The sequence below is a fragment of the Dasypus novemcinctus genome, chromosome 3, assembly GCF_030445035.2.
Source record: "Dasypus novemcinctus isolate mDasNov1 chromosome 3, mDasNov1.1.hap2, whole genome shotgun sequence".
NCBI lineage: Eukaryota > Metazoa > Chordata > Mammalia > Cingulata > Dasypodidae > Dasypus > Dasypus novemcinctus.
In genome coordinates this window covers 5,651,911-5,669,369 of record NC_080675.1, presented here as the reverse complement: position 1 = coordinate 5,669,369, position 17,459 = coordinate 5,651,911, and the positions used below count along the sequence as shown (strand labels likewise).

Below are 17,459 nucleotides of genomic sequence, written 5' to 3'. Positions count from 1 at the left end.
TACTGATAAGTGTGAAATATAATCGAAGAAGACCAGTTGTGGCCCAGTGGAAAATATGGGATTGATATGAAGCATTATGTTGATTCATCCATATATTACACACTGAGTTCAATGAAAGAGATCTAGTGTCTTGGGGGGAAATGATCCCATCAATAGATGTTAGAGACAGCCAAAGATCTTTTCCTTTTACTTGTGTCTCTATTGTATTTAGTTTCTTATTATTAGTGAATTGATGAATTAGTTGATGAAATTACATAGATGAGAATGACTACTGGGTGGGTAAATCCCTCTCTGGATTTCTGAGATCAAACACAAAGAGAAATCTAGTCTGTTCCACCCATTGGATATGATCCTATAGACAGACTTCAGGAATAAACTAGTTTCTTATTCTTTTACTTTGGGTTCATGGATAGTGATTAATGAACCAGTAAAAATATACAAATAATAAAGAAAAGAGGTTGAAGCATTGCCCAACTAAGAACATACGTGGTGTAGCAAGAAATGCTATTAATCTAGATTGAAAACACTGGTGCCCATTAAGAAATAAAATGCATAAGTACAACTTATAAGTAATAAGCTACAGATAACTGAAGTTTGCTCTTAAATATAAAATATTTCCTCTTTAACATATTTAATGAACCTTTTAAAACTGTATTCCTTGTAAAGAGATCCTTGAATATGTAATCAATAATTTCTTAATGAAAAAAATGTGCCAGCATGTTACATCTTTGGCCAAGGGTGATATAAATACTGGTAAGTAATGGTTAACTTGGTTGGTGGGTCTATCTCAAGTTTGAGGTAGATCATTTCATTAAGAAAAATATGTAATCATTATGAATATTAATAAATAGTTAAATATTGAATAAATGAACTTCAGACAGCCAGAATCGATAGAGATAATTGTCCCTGTCTTTTTTATCGTCCTCTCTGCTTTGTCCTCCTCAGATAGTTGACCTGGCCCAGTGTGGCCATCTACCCTGGTACCACCTCTGCTCTTGCCTATGTGTTAAGGAGAATAGTGGCATATGGGAGCACTAGGGTTCTTGTAATTGTGTGAGTTGTTTTTTAAGGGTATTCTCTCTATTATTAAAAAGCATGAAATAAAATCAAAGGTGGTCCAACTGTGGCCCAATGAAAAAATCAGATTGACATAAAGCATTATGGTAATTAATCCATTGTAAAACATAGGGAATGCTTGGAGAGATTTTTAGTTGGGAAATTATTCTGTAGACATGTAAGGAATATTCAAGGATCTTGTTCCTGGGTTTTTGTGTATCTCTAGTTTATTTTATTATTATTACTGGATTGATGAATTTATTGATATATTTGTAGATAAGAATGAAGAAAAGGAGGACCGATCCTGGACCAGTGATGACCGCTGGTGGCTTTTGAGTCATGGGTGATGAATAACAACATGTCTAGAAGTCTCAGACCCACCATGAAATCAAGTGTAGTCTCTTGTCTCTGTTGGTGATGATCTTATTGCATGAAATTAGCACAGACAAGGATCCTCTGTTGGTCTTTGTGGTTCTGGACATGATTGTATTATTATAAATGGATCAGTGAAATAATAAAACATTAAAAAAATAAAAATGCAGAGGGGGAGATATTATCCATTCATGAAAAAATGAGTAGGCAATGCATATATATTTATGCATATAATTTATATTTGTTTTAATTTGATAAAGAAATGAATATTTGCAGAGTAGCCTCTCTTTGAGTAAAGACTATAGACACAGTATAATAGGCAATGTTTTTATTCCTTGTCAGTGGCAAGTTGGATGTTGTTCCTAAAATGATATTAGTACTATTTATTACTTACTTCACTTACTAATACCTTCTTGACTGAGTGAATTAAATAAGGAAAACAAGGATCAGTGAATAATAGATGATCCCAATCTTTTTATCACCTGCTCTGCTTTTCCTCCTTAGAACGTGCTCATACAACTGCCGTGGTCCCCAGTTCTGTGGTTGCCACCGTGTTTTAGGCGTGGAGAGACCAGTGTGAGTAATAAAGTTCTTGTCCTGGTTTTATGGACTTTTTATGTGCAATCCAAGTGCAAATATAATAAAAAAGGATCATGGACCAATGTTAAAATGGTAATGATGTGTAGCATTGTACTGACCAGTCCATATTGGAGACACCAAGCAGGTAACAATGTCAGGAGTCCACAGGCATCTTCTTGTTCTTTGGGTCTCTGGTTTTGATTCCTGATTAACTTACCTGTGAAAGAATCAAATATTGAAATAAATAAAGATGTAGAGGCGGAAGCCTTGTCCATTCATGAAAATATGTTATGAGGCAAGAAATAGCATTAATAGACATATACGAAATATTGAATTTTTGGGTCAGTGGCAAGTGCTGTAGTAATTTCTCCAAGAGAAAATGGAACGATCAGATCATGACTATCTAAGAGACTGACTAAATTAAATGCAGGAAAGAGGGATCCATGGGGAAATGTCTTCATCTTTTTATCATCTCCTCCTCAGAATGGAGTCACTCAGCTGAGTTAAGCATTTTTCCGCGGTCACGTGCTCGAAGCTTGGCTCTGTGGGCTAGGAGCGTAAAGAACAAAGTGAGTAATAGCTAAATTTCTTGCCTTGCTTTGGGAGGTGGTTTAAGGGTATTCCCTATATTTTTAAAAAGTGTGATACATAATCAAAGAAGTCCAACGCTGGCCTAATGTTCAAATGGAATTGATGTGAAGCGTTATATTACTAATGCATACATGAAACACTGAGGATGATTAATAAATGGGATCTATTGATGTGACAAATTATTCAATAGACAGATATTAGGTATATTGCTTTCTTTTTCTTGGGTTTTGGGGAATTATAGACTTTATTGGCAAGTCGTAAATTGAAGAATTAATCAATAAAAATGTAGAGATAAGAAAAGAAAGTGGATCAGTTCTGGCCCAGTGATGCCCACTAGTGACATGTGAGTCAGATGGCGAATACCAGGTGTCTGGAACTCTGGGGTCCAGCACAGGGAGTCCAGTCCCTTCCCTATTCGGAAGTGATCATGTAGATAGACAGGTGTTTGGAAGGTAAAAGGATATTAATTTTTGCTTATACTCATAGATCAGTGACTGAATCATTGTGACAAAGAATATGAAGCATTGTCTATGAACTATTGTGATTAGTAAGCGAAGAAAATGTGGCATTGGTGTGGAGAAAGTGGCCATGGTGGCTGCTGGGGGTAGGGAGTGGGAGGAAGAGAGGAGATGTGGGGGTGTTTTCAGGACTTGGAGTTGTCCTGGGTGGTGCTGCAGGGACAGTTACCGGACATTGTATGCCCTCCCATGGCCCACTGGGTGGACTGTGGGTGAGTGTGGGCTATGGTGTGGACCATTGACCATGAGGTGCAGCGGTGCTCAGAGATGTATTCACCAAATGCAATGAATGTCTCATGATGATGGAGGAGGTTGTGGCTATGGGGGGAGGAGTGGGGTGAGAGGGGTGGGGGGTAGTCGGGGACCTCATATTTTTTGAATGTAACATTAAAAAAATAAAGCAAAAAAAAAAGTATATTCTGAAGCAAGAAATGCCATTAAGATAGAAAGAAAAGGCTGAATTACAACAAGCTCAATGGTTCAAAGGTGTTTGCTCTTTGGTGGAGGATGATACAGGTTGTAGAAATAAGTGTTCTTTTATTTGACTAGAGGAACTAGAATGTTGCTTGTTTTCATAAGAGAAATAGAAATAGCTCTTACCCCAAAGCCTTCTCCTAAATGACTGACTTAATGAAATGTGGACTACAGGGCCCCTGGGGCTAATGTCTCAATCTTTTTATGATCTCCTCTGTTTTGTACACCCAGAATGACCCACCCAAGTGAGCTGAGCACTCCTCCATGGCGTTGAGTTCAGCTATGTTTAGAAGGTTGGAGACCAAGGTGAGTATGAGTCGCGGATGACAAGTAATATGTGCCTGAAAGTCTGAGGTCCAACACAAAAATAAGCTAGTCTCTTCCCTCTGTTTAGGAATATGCAAGGATCTTGTTCTTTTACTTTGGGTTCATTGATATTAATTCTATTATTATAGTTGATTCAGTGGCTGAAACATCAAATAAATACATAGATAATAAAGAGGCAAAGAGTGAGGCATTGCCCAGCTATGAACATTTATAAGGAAAAGCTATTAATATAAATTATAATGACTACCCATCCCCAAAATATGGTACCAATGTATCCTGTATGCTCATGAATAATAGTCAATTTTATTGGTCTTGATTGGTGTCAAGTTTGAGGTAGTTCATTTTGTTAAGAGTAAATATATAAATACTAAAAATAATTTTTAAATACTGAAATGACTGAGCAAATGAAATGTCGAAAGCCAGTCTCATTCTGTCTAAAAAGATAGAAGGCCTCACTCTTTTTTATCATGTTCTCTGCTTTGTACTTGTCAGGAAGGAAACGTGAGGGAGCTCACTTATGTTCTCTTCCGTGGTTACGAGCTCCGTGGCGGCCCCTGTGTTAGGTGCTTGGAGGCCAATGTGAGTAATATTCAGAGTCCTTGTGGGGGCGGTTTGTTAAAGGGTATTCGCTGTGTTCTTAAAAAATGTGAATTATAAAGAAAGAAGTCCATACCTGGCCAATGATAAGATGGAATTTATATGAAACATTATATTGACTAATCACATGTGAAATACTGAAGGCTATTAATGAAAGGGATCTATTGATAAGACGAGTTTTTCTGTAGCCTGGTAATAGGTGTATCAAGCTCTTTTTCTTAGAGTTCTAAGAATCAAAGTTTCTTTATTAGTAGTAGTAAATTGATAAGTTAATCGATAAATGTAGAAATGGAATTAGGAAAGTAGGTAAATTCTGGATCAGTACTGATGACTGGTGGTGTATGGGCCATGGGTGACACATGCCTTGAACTTGAGGTCCATCCCAAAGTGCAATCTGGTCTGTCCCCCTTGCTGTAAATAATCCTCTAGACGGGTGTTAGAGACAGTCAAGAACTTTGTGCTTCCACTTGCCTTATTCATGGGTTTCAATGCTGTTTTCACATAAGAATCAATGAAAAAACCCATAACTGATATTTAAATGAATAAAGATAAAAGGGGGGAAAAATGGTCCAGTTATAATGATACTTTGTAAGGAAAGAAGTACTATTAATGTAATTTGGAATAAATACTAAGTTGTTAAGGGTTTTACCTCTTTAACTCCCGCAGCAGTAAATGCCAATTACTGCTGAGGGTCTAGATGATCGATAAAGTCCACATTTGTTTGACTAACAAGGAATGAAAGGTGGGATGCAAAGACCAAGGAAGATACTGCCTCCCTTTTTAATCTGGGCACACGTTCGGCCATCATCACGACTTCTACCGTCGCCTTCTGTGTGGGAAACCTGAAGTCCACTGTGAGTAAGTGTCAACGTTCTCGTCTCGGTTTGGCAGTGTATTCACTATATTATTAAAAATCGCAGAATACGATCGATAAGCCTATTATGGCCCAGTAGTGATCATGGGATTGATAGGAAATGCTATGTTGCTACATGAAACTCTGGGAGAGAAAGGGGTCTAGTCTCTGTGGGAATCTTCATGTAGAAGGGTTTTAGGGATAACTGAGATCATCTTTACGGAGTTTTTGGGGTTCATGAATACTTACTTATATTTTAGTCATAAGTTAATGAATTAATCAGTAAATTAAGTATGAAGAAAAAGAGTGACGCCCCTGGAGCAGTGATAATGCCTAGTGATATGTGAGTCAAGGACGATGATAAGTACTGTCTGGAACTCCGAGGCCCAGTAGGAACAGAAATGTAGGCTATTCCCCCTTTGGAAAAATGGGCCTATAGACAGTTGTGAGGAATATTCAATTACCCTAACGTTGCACTTATGTAAATAATTCTTGTCTTAATGTAAATGAATCATTGCATGAAGAGCTAAGCAAATACAGATAAGTGAAGAAAAGTATGGCCACGTCCTGATGACTCCAGCATATGAAATTTAACAAGCATGAGCACTAATCTATGGTTTATTGCTAAGCATGGTTTATTGCTTGTTTTATTGCTAAATAAGAAAAAAAATATGTATATGTATTAAATAGGTGACCACACAACTCTGTAAATTAAAGAGGGCCAAGCATAGATCATGGGTGAAAATTTGTTGTTATAACAAGAGCTATTGGGTTCACTAAGTTGCATTGCAAAGATGCATAGTTACTGAATAGCACTATTATTCAGTGCTTGAGTGCAAGCGAAAATATGTTTTTTTTTTTTCGTTGTAATTGAATAATAATGAATTGATCAAAGGGACAGCATATAGGCCAATGATGAGCATGTGTTGAAATCATGGTCATAATTCAATCAGTTCCACTCAGCTGCTGTCCATCTTAGGAAAAATAAATGGCTTTTACAAGTTTGGGTGGGGATGATGGAGACAAATGTGGACAATGGGCATTTCCATTCTGGGTTTCTGGGAATTTAAACACTGTCCAGTTTTGTTCAAAAGAATGTATTGTTGGTCAAATTAATTTATGAACACATAAATAAAGGTCAAGCCTTGTTCATTGCCAAAAAATCTGTTTGAAACAATTATTGAGAGGAATTTAATTCTACCCAAGTGTGGTCCACTTAGAAAGAGGATTTAAATGTTACATGTGTAGGTAGAGGCGTGGAGACTGATGAGTTTCATGGTCAAGTTTTGTTCTTGATTCAGATGGTGACTTTAAGGGTGTTAATTTTTTAAATGTAAAATTAATAATTGAGGTCATTTAAAAAAAGATGTTCTTTTGTGTGGGGGGACTATTGTAGCAAGTCACATTACTCAGAGTTCAAGATTAAGCTGAGCTTGCTCACTGCACATCCATTAGAATTTCAGAGCAAAGTCAAGATCTAGGATGGGTCATTTTTCTTAACTTCCACTTTCTCCTTCCTGAAAGTCGTGCTCATCGATGACGTCGTGGCTGGCCTGTCACTGGAAGAGGAGCCTGAGGACTCACGGAAGTTTTATGGGGTGCTCGTTCTTGAGCGGGCTGTTTGTTCATGAGCGTTCATTGCCGCGTTAAAAATGGGTAAGTAGCTACATCTGTACACAAAATCAAAGAAGACCAAGGACTAGATTGTGTTGTAGACCAAGGATTCGTATTAATCCAAACAGTACACTGTGCAGTTTTATTATTTTTAATATTCTGGAAAATTGAGGTCTGTTTATAAATCAGTCAGTCATGGATATTGCCTCTTTGGGTGAAGGGTGTACAGACAGAGACCAGTAATAGTCAATGTACTTGCTCTGGATCTATGGCTATTTCTGGTTTATTTATTTCATTAAGGAAACTGGAAAAAAAAAAACCCAAAACTCAGTTTCTGAATTCATGTACCCCCAAAAGCTAAGTAAATCAAATGGGGAAGCATTTGATGGGTAGAATGTCACCTTCCCTCTCCCCTGCTCCCCACACTTTTAAGGAGATACCAAGGATTGAACCTGGGACCTTGTACATGGGAGGCAAGCACTCAACCCCTGAGCTACATCGGCACTCCATCCCTCTGCTCCCCCTTTTTTTACTAGAGAAGTTGTGAGTTTACAATGACAAAAGATACTCTTGGATATTTTTAAATTAAAAAAAAATTGACTATCACTACATATTCATTTCCTGTTAATCTTACCATCTGCTCTCTGCTCCACAGAACGGATGTGCTGTGCAGGGATCAGACGCTCACAGTTGCCTCTAGGTATTAGGAGCGTAGCAGTCAAAGTGAGTATAGTTGAAGTTCTTGTCTTGGTTGGGGTGGTCATTTACAGTATTTGCTGTATTATCAAAAGGCAGGGAATAGAATCAAATAGAATCACTTAGAGATCAACAATGGGATTGTTTTTTGAGCCAGGGTTCCTGGTGAATCCAGTTCCACCCAACAGAAGCCCTTTAACAATGAACCTCTCAGCTGTTGGCTGTGAGGTCAAGGAGCATGGAGTCAGATAGCTGTGATACTAGGGTCACTTTTTTTAAATGGATACTTTCTAATTTTTAAAAAAAGATATTTAGATTACATAAATGTTACATAAAAAATATAGGGGATTTCCATATACCCGTGCTCTACCCCTCCCACATTTTTACACATTAATGACATCCTTCATTAGTGTGATACATTTAGTTACAATCGGTGAACACATTTTGGAGCATTGCCGCTAAGCTCTAAGTGTGGCTTATAGTTTACATTGTAGTTGACACTCTGTCCCCCACGCTTTGTAAGTTATGACAAGATATATAATGGCCTGCCTCTGTCAGTGCAATGTCATTCAGGACAATTCCCAGGTCCTGAAAATGCCTCCACATTACATGTGATTTCCCCTCTCCTTGCGCTCTGAATCTCCAGTCGCCACTGCCTCCACAGCAATGATGAAAGTTCTTCCATTGCTAGAATCGTGTCTAGCCCACCACTCATTCCCCAGTCCTGAGGATTCTGGGATGGTGATGTTGAGTCCTTTGGTGGGTTCATGATTGTTCATTGTAGCATCTCAAAAATTGCTCAAATGAAATGCTGAAGTGCATGGCTGGACCAGTGATGCCAATGGAATGCATCTGAATTAAAATTATGATCAATCATATTTTGCACCACTGAGGTCCATTTGAAAAAGAAAACTAGTGGATTCATATTTTGGGAATGATCTCTGGAAAGTTCAGGAATCTAGTTCTGGGGTTTGAGAAGGTTCTTATGTTATTACTGAATAAATCAATGACACATTAAACAAATATATTCATGAATAAAGAAAAAGAGGTAAAAACCTGGGCCAATTGCAAGGATATGTTAAAACAAGGAATATTATTAATTCAGTTTTGAAAGACTTTGGTGCCTTAAAAAATAGATCAAAGTTTTTACCACTTTGTGTAAGAAGCAGAGAGAGGTATTTAATAGTTAATATTGTACCTCTAGTTCGAAGTGGATTCCTGGAGGTTTGATTTATTAAGGGAAAAAATGTGATTAGACAAATCATTAAATAATGGCTAACTAAATGATTCCAAGTATGAACCAATTAAATGTATATTTTATTCTTTTTTACATCGGCTTTGTATCCTACAATATAGATGCATCTCGGCTATTTTGATTATTTAATGATGTAACTCAAGACTGCAGAGTAGAGACTGGGGTAAGTAAAAGATTGAAATTCTTAATTTTGGTTCAGCATTTCATTTATGGATGATGACTATGTTATTTAAAAAAGAATAAATAGTTTCTTGCAATCATAAACTCAAGATGATCATTCAAGGACCATTGACAAGAATGTGTTCTGACTAGCATCATTATTAATTCATTTTGCAAAACCAAAGTCCATTAAAAAATAGGATCTGGCTATTACCTCTTTGATTAAGGAGAGTATGGACAGATTTTTGTGTCAGTCAAACGTCTTGTTCTTGGGTTGTGTTTTCTTGGTTTATTATTTTGCTAAATAATAAATGATTAAACAAAGAAAAATATACTAGTAAAATTAGAATGACCACCGATGACTAATAATAATAATAGTAATTAATAATGCTATTATGTCAGGAAACAAGGATTTGTTTAACTTGGGTCCACCATTATACTACTCTGTTTAAGGAGTATGCAGAAAGATTTAAATAATAGTCCATTTTTTTTCTTTTGTTTGACAGTAGATGCTTTGTTGTTGATTTTAATTTTTTGAAAGTGATAATTAAAACATATACATACATATATAAAGTTAATTAATATGGCCAAAAGTACTCCAATGGTAAAATTTCATGAAGCAAGAATTATGGTGAACCTAATCATGCTTCTCTGAGATTAACCAGAGTTAATCTGTTACCTCTGTGTGAAAGGAGGGCAGAGGTAGATAAGAAAATATTTCTTGGTTTTGTTCTTGTGTTTTGGTGAGTTCATGAATGCTTGTAGTCTTATGATGAAATCTTTCAGAAGCTAAACTAGAAGAGGGCAAATCAGAGACGAGTATTAAAATTGTGCTTTGAAGTAAGGATTGTGATTGTCCAAATTCTGATCCATTGACACCTAGGAAATATTACTCTTTTGTTTCCTTGTTATAATAGCATTATGTATCATGTCATACTGTTCTGCAGGCACTATTGAAATATTTTGTGTAGTGTTGCATGCCACTCTCATGGATTATTATTTTCCCAAATATCAGGTATAAATTTGGGTTATCTGATTTATTTGGAGGTAGTGGCAGGAGATCTCTATACCCCATGTTTAAAAAGTTTCCAGTGCTTCTCATCTGAGAGAGTGCACAAATAACTGAAATCGAGGTATTAATTTCAGCTCAAAAGTATATATTGATCCTAATCTATGCTAAGCCCAATGTTGGGCATGATGTTCATATATGAATCTGGTCATTGGGGAGCTCTTTGGCATTATAATAAAAACATATAATATTTTATTATAAATATGAATGTAAACTTGTATTTAAATAAATATAAAAGTGCAATATGGAACAGCAAGTAGATGGCTGTTACGGAAACACAAATGGTGTGCCCTTGGCTCAGTCTCAAATTGCAGATGCTTTATGAGCCAATGAGAAGTTCGAGGTTATGGTCATTTTATTCTCTGCCTAGCACAGAGAGTAGAAGTGATAAACATTTGTTGAATGAGCAGTTGATTAAATGATGAAAGAAAGAATGAGTGAACAGTGAGTTAGTGAATGGGTTATCTTTGAGTAAACAAATGGATAAATGAATGAATGAGTACACAAATGAGTGAATGAATTATGAATGAGTGAGTGACCAGATCAATCATAACTAAATAAATATATGAATGAGTTAATGGATGTTTCAATGTGTATGTAAATAAGTAAAAATGAGAATTAATGGAAGATTTAATGGTCAGTGAGTCAATATATGAAAGATGAATGTCTAAATGAAAATGAATGAGTTAGTGAAGCTCTTAGTGAGTGTATGAATTAATGGATAAATGAAAGTTAATTAGTAAGAGGGAATGAATGAGTCAGTAAGTCAATGGATGAATCAATCAATGAGTGAGTCAATGAGTAAACAACTACATGAACCAGTGGATCTGTTAAGTCCAAATATGAGTGAGTGAATACATTAATCAATCAATCAGTGAGGAAACAGTCAAATAAATTAATGAATAAGTCAGTGCAGGAGACAATCAATCAATAAAGGAATAGGTAAATGGACGACTAGGATATGTTAGAGTTAGTGAATAAAAAATGTGTTAGTGAATGAGTTAATGAACGATATTTAATTGAATAAATTAACTGCTTTGTGAGTGAAAAATGAATGAGTCAAGAAATGAGTGATTCAGTGATCCACTTGTGAGGCAATGAGTGAGTGAATTCATACTTGCCCTGGCTGCTCCAAGGAGCCTTAGCCATGCCCCAACCTTAGAGCACACTATAAATATTTTGATCCTCCCACTCCGTCATGGGCATTTGTTTACCTGTCATCACTAAACTGATGTGCTTTGAGGGCCAGGAACTGGGTCAAATTCTTCTCTGTTTCCCCAGTGCTTGCCCAAACCTGAGCCTAGTAGGCGCCCAGTAAATTACTGCTGAATGAATGAACGAATAACTAAAAAGACATGAGCTTTTGTGGAACCAGGATGGCCCTTCTCCCAGTGGCCTGGGAGTCCTTCTGGGTTGTGTGTCTGTGGCATCCTCCTGTGCAAGTGCAGATCCTCCCTGGAGTCCACTTCCTGTGTCCAGTGCCAGCTGGTGAGACAGGATACTGGCAGTTCTGACAGCCCTGGACATTGGCCCATCCTTGGACAACATTGGCTTGGCATGGAGGAATGCAGGCCCCGGGTCTTCCCGAAAGCCGCCCTTCGCTCTGCCAAGAGTTAGAAAATAACTCAGCCTCCTGTGAGCTGGCCCCGCTCTCCGTTGTGGCTGCCCCACTCCTTGCCTTTCCAAGCAAACCAAGTTCCTCCTTGTGCTAGTTGTGGGACCATGTTTGTGGGTTGGATGTGAAGCACCTGTAGGCGTCTGCCTCAGCTTCTTCATCTGCGAGGCTGTCCCCTGAGGACCATGGCACCTCCCTGACTGGGCTGCCGTGAGCTTGCTAAACAGGAACTGGGAAGTGCCTCTGTCTATTAAATGACATAATACGTGTCATGTATACAGTACGGTACCTGGAGGGAATAGATGCCTCAAAAACATTTGCCAGTTATCTCCTTCCCCACACAAAGTATTGACTATTTCTGGTGTTCTTATTCAAGAGCACCCAAATGGAAAGGATATCAAAATTACGTCACTCCAAAAGAGTAGAGGATTTCATCTAAGTTCTGGGAAGAATACCTGTTTGGATGGGACAGGTCAGCCCAGACCAGAGACCTTTCAGTCTGCTAGTGTGCCCTCCTGCCAGGGACAGGCAACAGGCTGGGTGTGTTCACAGCATCTTGGAGCTTTCCAGGGGCAATCACCTAAGACCCTCCTCCTCCTACCCTCGCTCCCTCCCTTCACTGAATGTGCTCCATGCCCGACGCTGGCCGCTCCGCTCCCCTTCCTCTCTTGTCTCTGCCGGCTCCTGCCCTGGATTCCGTTCCTCACTGCTAGCTTTGCATTCTTCCTTTGGCCTTGGTGATGGTGCTGGGCCACCTCACTTGGAACATAGTTCTCTTCATGTGGATTTGAATTGAAGACCGAACCCTCCTTCACTCTTCTTACTTCCAATTTTACCAGGTAGGCTTCCCCTTTTTAACCTTGGACACCTGGGACCCTAATTTAGACCCTCGTGGGTTGGCTGTCTCCCATTGGGCCGGCTTTGGCCCCTCGTGAGGGGAGTTCAGGCCAGGGTGGTTGCAGGTGGGACCTCTGAGGGCTGGGCTGGCCAGCAGGGCCAAGCCTAAAGACTTTTGGCTGGAATCTTAAGATTTATTTGGTATATGTGTTTAGATACAGGGACAGCAATTAGGTTCTCATTCACTCCCCAGAATTCCTGGGGCAACTGAGATATACAACCTCACAGCAGTCAACATCTTCCAAGTAATTTTTCTTTCCTGTTTACTCAGGCTTCTGCTAAGCCTGACACAGATGTCTCCCACCCCTCACTCCTAAATCCCTTGCCATGGCTTCCCGCATGCCTTGGCTCAAATATGCTCTTTCGTATTCATTCATCCTTCATTCACATCTCCATCAGATCCCATACTACATTGTTAATTATGAGCTGTCGGTTCCTTCCAGCGGGGAATGAACTTATTAAGGACGGGTCTTTTTTTTGCTGTTATGGCCAGTCAGAAGGTCTGGGTATTAGGAAATGTTTGGTGAATTAATCATTCATTTGCTTTTTCATTTACTCACAAAGTATTGGGCCCTTTTATGAGCCTGTACAGTAAATACAGAGAAATAAGACAGCTACCACCGCTGCCTTGTGCAGCTCATGTCCTGTGTGGAAAAGAGCTTTTAAGCCATTGATCCTGCCATTCGAGGACGAGATGCTGGAACCTTTGTGGGCCTGGCCCCTTGGGCTGGTTTTGTTTGGTGGTCACCGCTTGACCCCCAAAACAAGCTCACTCGGCTTTTCTTCCTTGTTTGGGAGAGAAACTGGAAGAAGGGAAGGAAGGATGAGTCTGTCGCTATGGCAAGCGCTGGCCAGGGACTTGGGCTCCCTGGAGCCACAAGACATGGGTGATTTGAGAGTTTCTCACGTTACTGCTTGGTTTTACCTGGGCATGTATGGCCAGCAAAGCATTGCACCTCACTTAGGCTCCCCGCCTGTTAAAGCTGAGTCTGGCGAGTGTCAGGATTCAATCTCTCCTGGTCAGTGTTCAAGCAGTTTCTCTTAGATGTTTTTTCAAGTGAACACTGAAGGGTAGACTAGAATATGATTTGAACTTTTCTTCTCCTCCACACATCATTCTGTTTCCTGAAGGCCCCAGACAGCTCGATGACTCGCAGCCCTGGCAATCGAGCAGGCATTACTCCAGGTATTGCCCTCCACTGCCTCTGCCTCCCCATCTCCACCCAGCACCTGTTCTGTCCCCTTCACCCCTCCCCAGTCAGCCCCTGCGTCCACCCTCACCTCCCCTGCCCCGTGCCAGTCCACGCTCCTCTCATCGTGGGCTCACGCCTTCCGGTTGACCCTTCCTACTCTGCCTCCACTCTGTTCTTCTCCCTGTGGTCAGTGGGAACTTTCTAGCGTGCCCACCAAAGAGTCCCATGCTCCTCAAGATCCTTTCGTACCCCCCGTAGGCTCCAGGATGCAGGCCAGCCACTTGGCCTCGTGCTCGGGGCTCTTCGCAGCCAGCCTCGTGTCCTACCATACTTCCTGGTCTTGGGCTCACCCAGCAGACCCTCCGAGTGTGTGCCCCTGTGCCCCTGTGCCATTATGCCAGTTCTTGCCATCCTCTCCACGGCCTCCCTCACACTGCCCAATGGCAAGAGGGTTTGTACCCCACATTCTGATCTGCTACATAGCCGTGAACTTGGCCGCTATTCAGAAACCTCTCCTTTTGGTTGGCCATCATCTGTGTGAAGTTTGCCTCCCCAACCAGATCCTGAGCTCCTCAAATGGGGGTGTTCGGTTGTGGGTGTCTCGGACACCCCACTCTCCAGAACCAGTGCAGAGCAGCTGTTCAGTAAAAATGCTGGTGAGTGAAGGAAGGAAGAAATGAATGAACAAAAGGATGATTGTGAGGCTGTATTGGGGGACAGATTAGACCCCTGGCAGGGAGGATTAGCTCTTCCTTGTCACTTGGGCCCGGCCTGTGTCTTCAGCCAGCTCCACTTTGCCTACCGCCTGTGACTCATTAAGAGATATGTAACCTTAGTCCTTGAAATTGCCTGGGATGGCGCATGTTTTCATTCAATGGCATGAACATGGGGATTTTATTCCGTTCTTAAATAAATCTCTCTCCCCCAGGAAGTTTGGACAGGATGTGGGCAATCGGACCAGGGCTTGAAACTGAACATTTAGCACAAGGCCCGTTTTAAAATTTGAAACCCAGTGGCCGCTGGCCAGAGCTGAGTCTGGCTGGTGGGGTCGCTGGGGCCTCATCTCGGAGAATAAAGGGAAGATTGAAAACAAACCTTGGGTTGTCACTGAGCAGGCTGAGGGTTTGCAAGGCAGAATTCCACAATTTGGTTTTGCTTCTCGGATGAAACTTGAGTGAGCTCGGTCACCCTCGTTAGCTCTTCTTTCAAGCTTTTGGCTGAAGCCTCAAAACCTCCCGAAGCCAGAGGGGTGTTTCGTGTGCTTCTGAAAGCGATGTGACAAGTGCGTGAGTGGTGGGCTTCAGCCCCCAGGCCTTAGAGGAGTCCATTCCCGAAGAGGGCAGGTACCAGGTGGGGCTGAGAACCGGAGCTTGGTTGACCCTGACATGGAGCAGAAAGAAAAAATAAAATCAGCAATAGCTGCTTTCTCCTTTCACCATCCCTGGAAGGTGACGTCTGGTCCTCACTGCACAGATGGGGAAATCAAGGCCTGGGAGGGCAGTGCCAGGCCCCGGGTCCCCCCAGGAGCTCCTTGATTCGGGCAGGCAGCTCTGACTCAGCGTCCAGCAGTCTTCCCGCCTCCCCACTTCTCCCTCACTGGGGCCTGCTGTGCTGGGCAGTGCTGTGGCGGGGTGGAGGGGCACCCCCTGAGAGGGCCAGACGGCTCCCCGTGTTCACGCTCCGGTGAGTGGACACCACCCTGAGCTGACTCTGGGGACAGGGAGACTCTGGTCTCTTCTCTCTTGACTCTTGTTCTCTCTTCTCCTCCAGGAAAGACCCTCCAAGGTTCAGTTTCCTTGTCTGTAATAGGGAAGGAAATCCATTTATTCTGCAAAATTCTCGATGTGAGCCAAGCACAGGGACAGTGTGTGGCTCCCTCCTGTTGATGGGGAACGCCCCGGGGCTGTGACATCTAAGGTGGCAGACAAACCCGGCAGGGGTGATTTCAGCATAAACGTTCCCCTTCCAAGCTCGAGAGCACAACCCGCCTGGCCAAACCCGCATCTGCTCTCCCCCGTCACGCATGCCCCTCTGACCCCAAAACCGAGGTCCTAGAGTCCCTTTCCCTGCTTTCCCCTCTGCAAGCAGCCTGCACCCAAGGCCTGTCGCCACCCTGAGCCTCACCCACCCCTTCTCCACAAGAGCCCCTGCCCCTGCTCAGGGCACTCGACAGCCTCCTGACTGGTTCCATTGTCCACCCCGTGGCCGCTGCAGACCTGAAAACCTGTGGGCGCCTCCTGCCTGCCTCCCAGCCCACCGCGCCCTGCACCCACCCTCCCTCTCTCCCCGTGTCCCAAATGCAGACTCCTGTCACCCCGGCCACTCTGTGACAGTATCCCTGAGCCCCCCAAGCCCACCCCAGACCTGCCTGAGAGCCCCCCCCACGCAGATCTGGAGTCTTCCCCGCCCCCCGGCCCGTAGTCCACATTTCATTGAATCACAGCCCCCTGCGGTCAGGGGCTGCCCCGCCTCCCTGTCCCCATTCCCGGCTTGGGCTCCTGCACTGTCGATGAGCTCCCACTGGTTGGCTTTTGTTTTGTGACTGTCCTCTCGTCCTGCAAGGAGCCGCGGAGCTGAGGCTGCTGGAGCACAAGGCTTCCGAGGGGATGACGCGATGGGCATGAACCTGCGTGGCTGGGTGAGTTCTGCTTTTCCTGGCTACACTCTAATATGCTTGTATGCCTGGGGAGAAGGGCCCAATAGTGGTCTGAATAATAGAAAGACTGTAGGCAATGAAAGACAGGGCTTTTCAGAGCTGCGACGGCTTCCGAGAGGGGCCCGAAGGGACATCCTTCCCACGCGGAGGTTTGCCAACCAAGGCTGGGTCGCTATTGCCAGCTGCTCCGTGAGAGGACGGTCTGAAAGCTGTGAATGTGCCCCTAGGGAGAAGGCACGGGAAGTGACGTGGGTGGGGGCTGACCCCAGGCAGCCTCTGGCCACACCCTTCTTTGCAGATGACCAGGTATAGAGGCCACCCCTGCATCTCTTTAACGTTCCGTAGATAATTGCATTTTGCTAAATGATGACTGTTAATGGAGAATGTAGTAAGCAAGAGACAAATGTTTTGCCCCTAAAAGAAACTAATTCCTGACATTTATTGCAAATAATAACTTTCAGAAATATTTTTTTCTCATTGATAAAGATAGAAGCATTTATTATAAAAGCTGTGTAAAAATGCTGAGAGAACAAAAGGAAGAATTAGAATTGCTTCCGGTTCAGTTCCTGCCACTCAGCGATACACATTGCCAACATTTTGGTGATCAGCCTTCCTGGTCTTTTGTTTTTTCCTATAATTTTTTCCCTATAGAAATGTATTTATACACATAGATATAAAGTATGCATGTCCATGTAAAATATATACATATTTTTAATTGGGTTCATTTACATCAATATCTTTACCTAACTATATATGCTGACCATTTTTCCATGTCATGCCATTAAATAATTGTCTGTCGTGATTTTTCATGGTTACATAGTGTTCTAGCAAATGACTATCATAATTGATTTAATTGGTTTGCTCTTATTGGATATTCTGATAACTTTAAATTCTGAAAGTTGGGATGGGCATCTTTGTTTCTCGATCTTCATATATAT

General features: G+C 41.9%; 1 long non-coding RNA gene and 4 other non-coding genes across 5 annotated transcripts; all 5 read left to right on the top strand.

Annotated features, from left to right (window-relative positions):
• Nucleotides 1-1,361: 1,361 nt before the first annotated feature.
• Nucleotides 1,362-1,437, top strand: LOC111760707 (small nucleolar RNA SNORD113/SNORD114 family). Its single transcript, XR_002794320.1, has one exon. It is a non-coding gene; the product is annotated as a small nucleolar RNA SNORD113/SNORD114 family (small nucleolar RNA).
• A 1,477-nt stretch (nucleotides 1,438-2,914) lies between these two features.
• On the top strand, nucleotides 2,915-2,987 carry LOC111760714 (small nucleolar RNA SNORD113/SNORD114 family). The gene has a single exon (XR_002794325.1). It is a non-coding gene; the product is annotated as a small nucleolar RNA SNORD113/SNORD114 family (small nucleolar RNA).
• A 2,202-nt stretch (nucleotides 2,988-5,189) lies between these two features.
• Nucleotides 5,190-7,707, top strand: LOC131277221 (uncharacterized). Its single transcript, XR_009184386.1, has 3 exons — nucleotides 5,190-5,372; nucleotides 6,892-7,023; nucleotides 7,637-7,707. It is a non-coding gene; the product is annotated as an uncharacterized lncRNA (long non-coding RNA).
• LOC111760717 (small nucleolar RNA SNORD113/SNORD114 family) lies at nucleotides 5,684-5,757 on the top strand. Its single transcript, XR_002794327.1, has one exon. It is a non-coding gene; the product is annotated as a small nucleolar RNA SNORD113/SNORD114 family (small nucleolar RNA).
• Nucleotides 7,708-8,502: 795 nt separating the features above from the next.
• LOC111760721 (small nucleolar RNA SNORD113/SNORD114 family) lies at nucleotides 8,503-8,576 on the top strand. Its single transcript, XR_002794329.1, has one exon. It is a non-coding gene; the product is annotated as a small nucleolar RNA SNORD113/SNORD114 family (small nucleolar RNA).
• The last annotated feature ends 8,883 nt before the right edge of the window (nucleotides 8,577-17,459 follow it).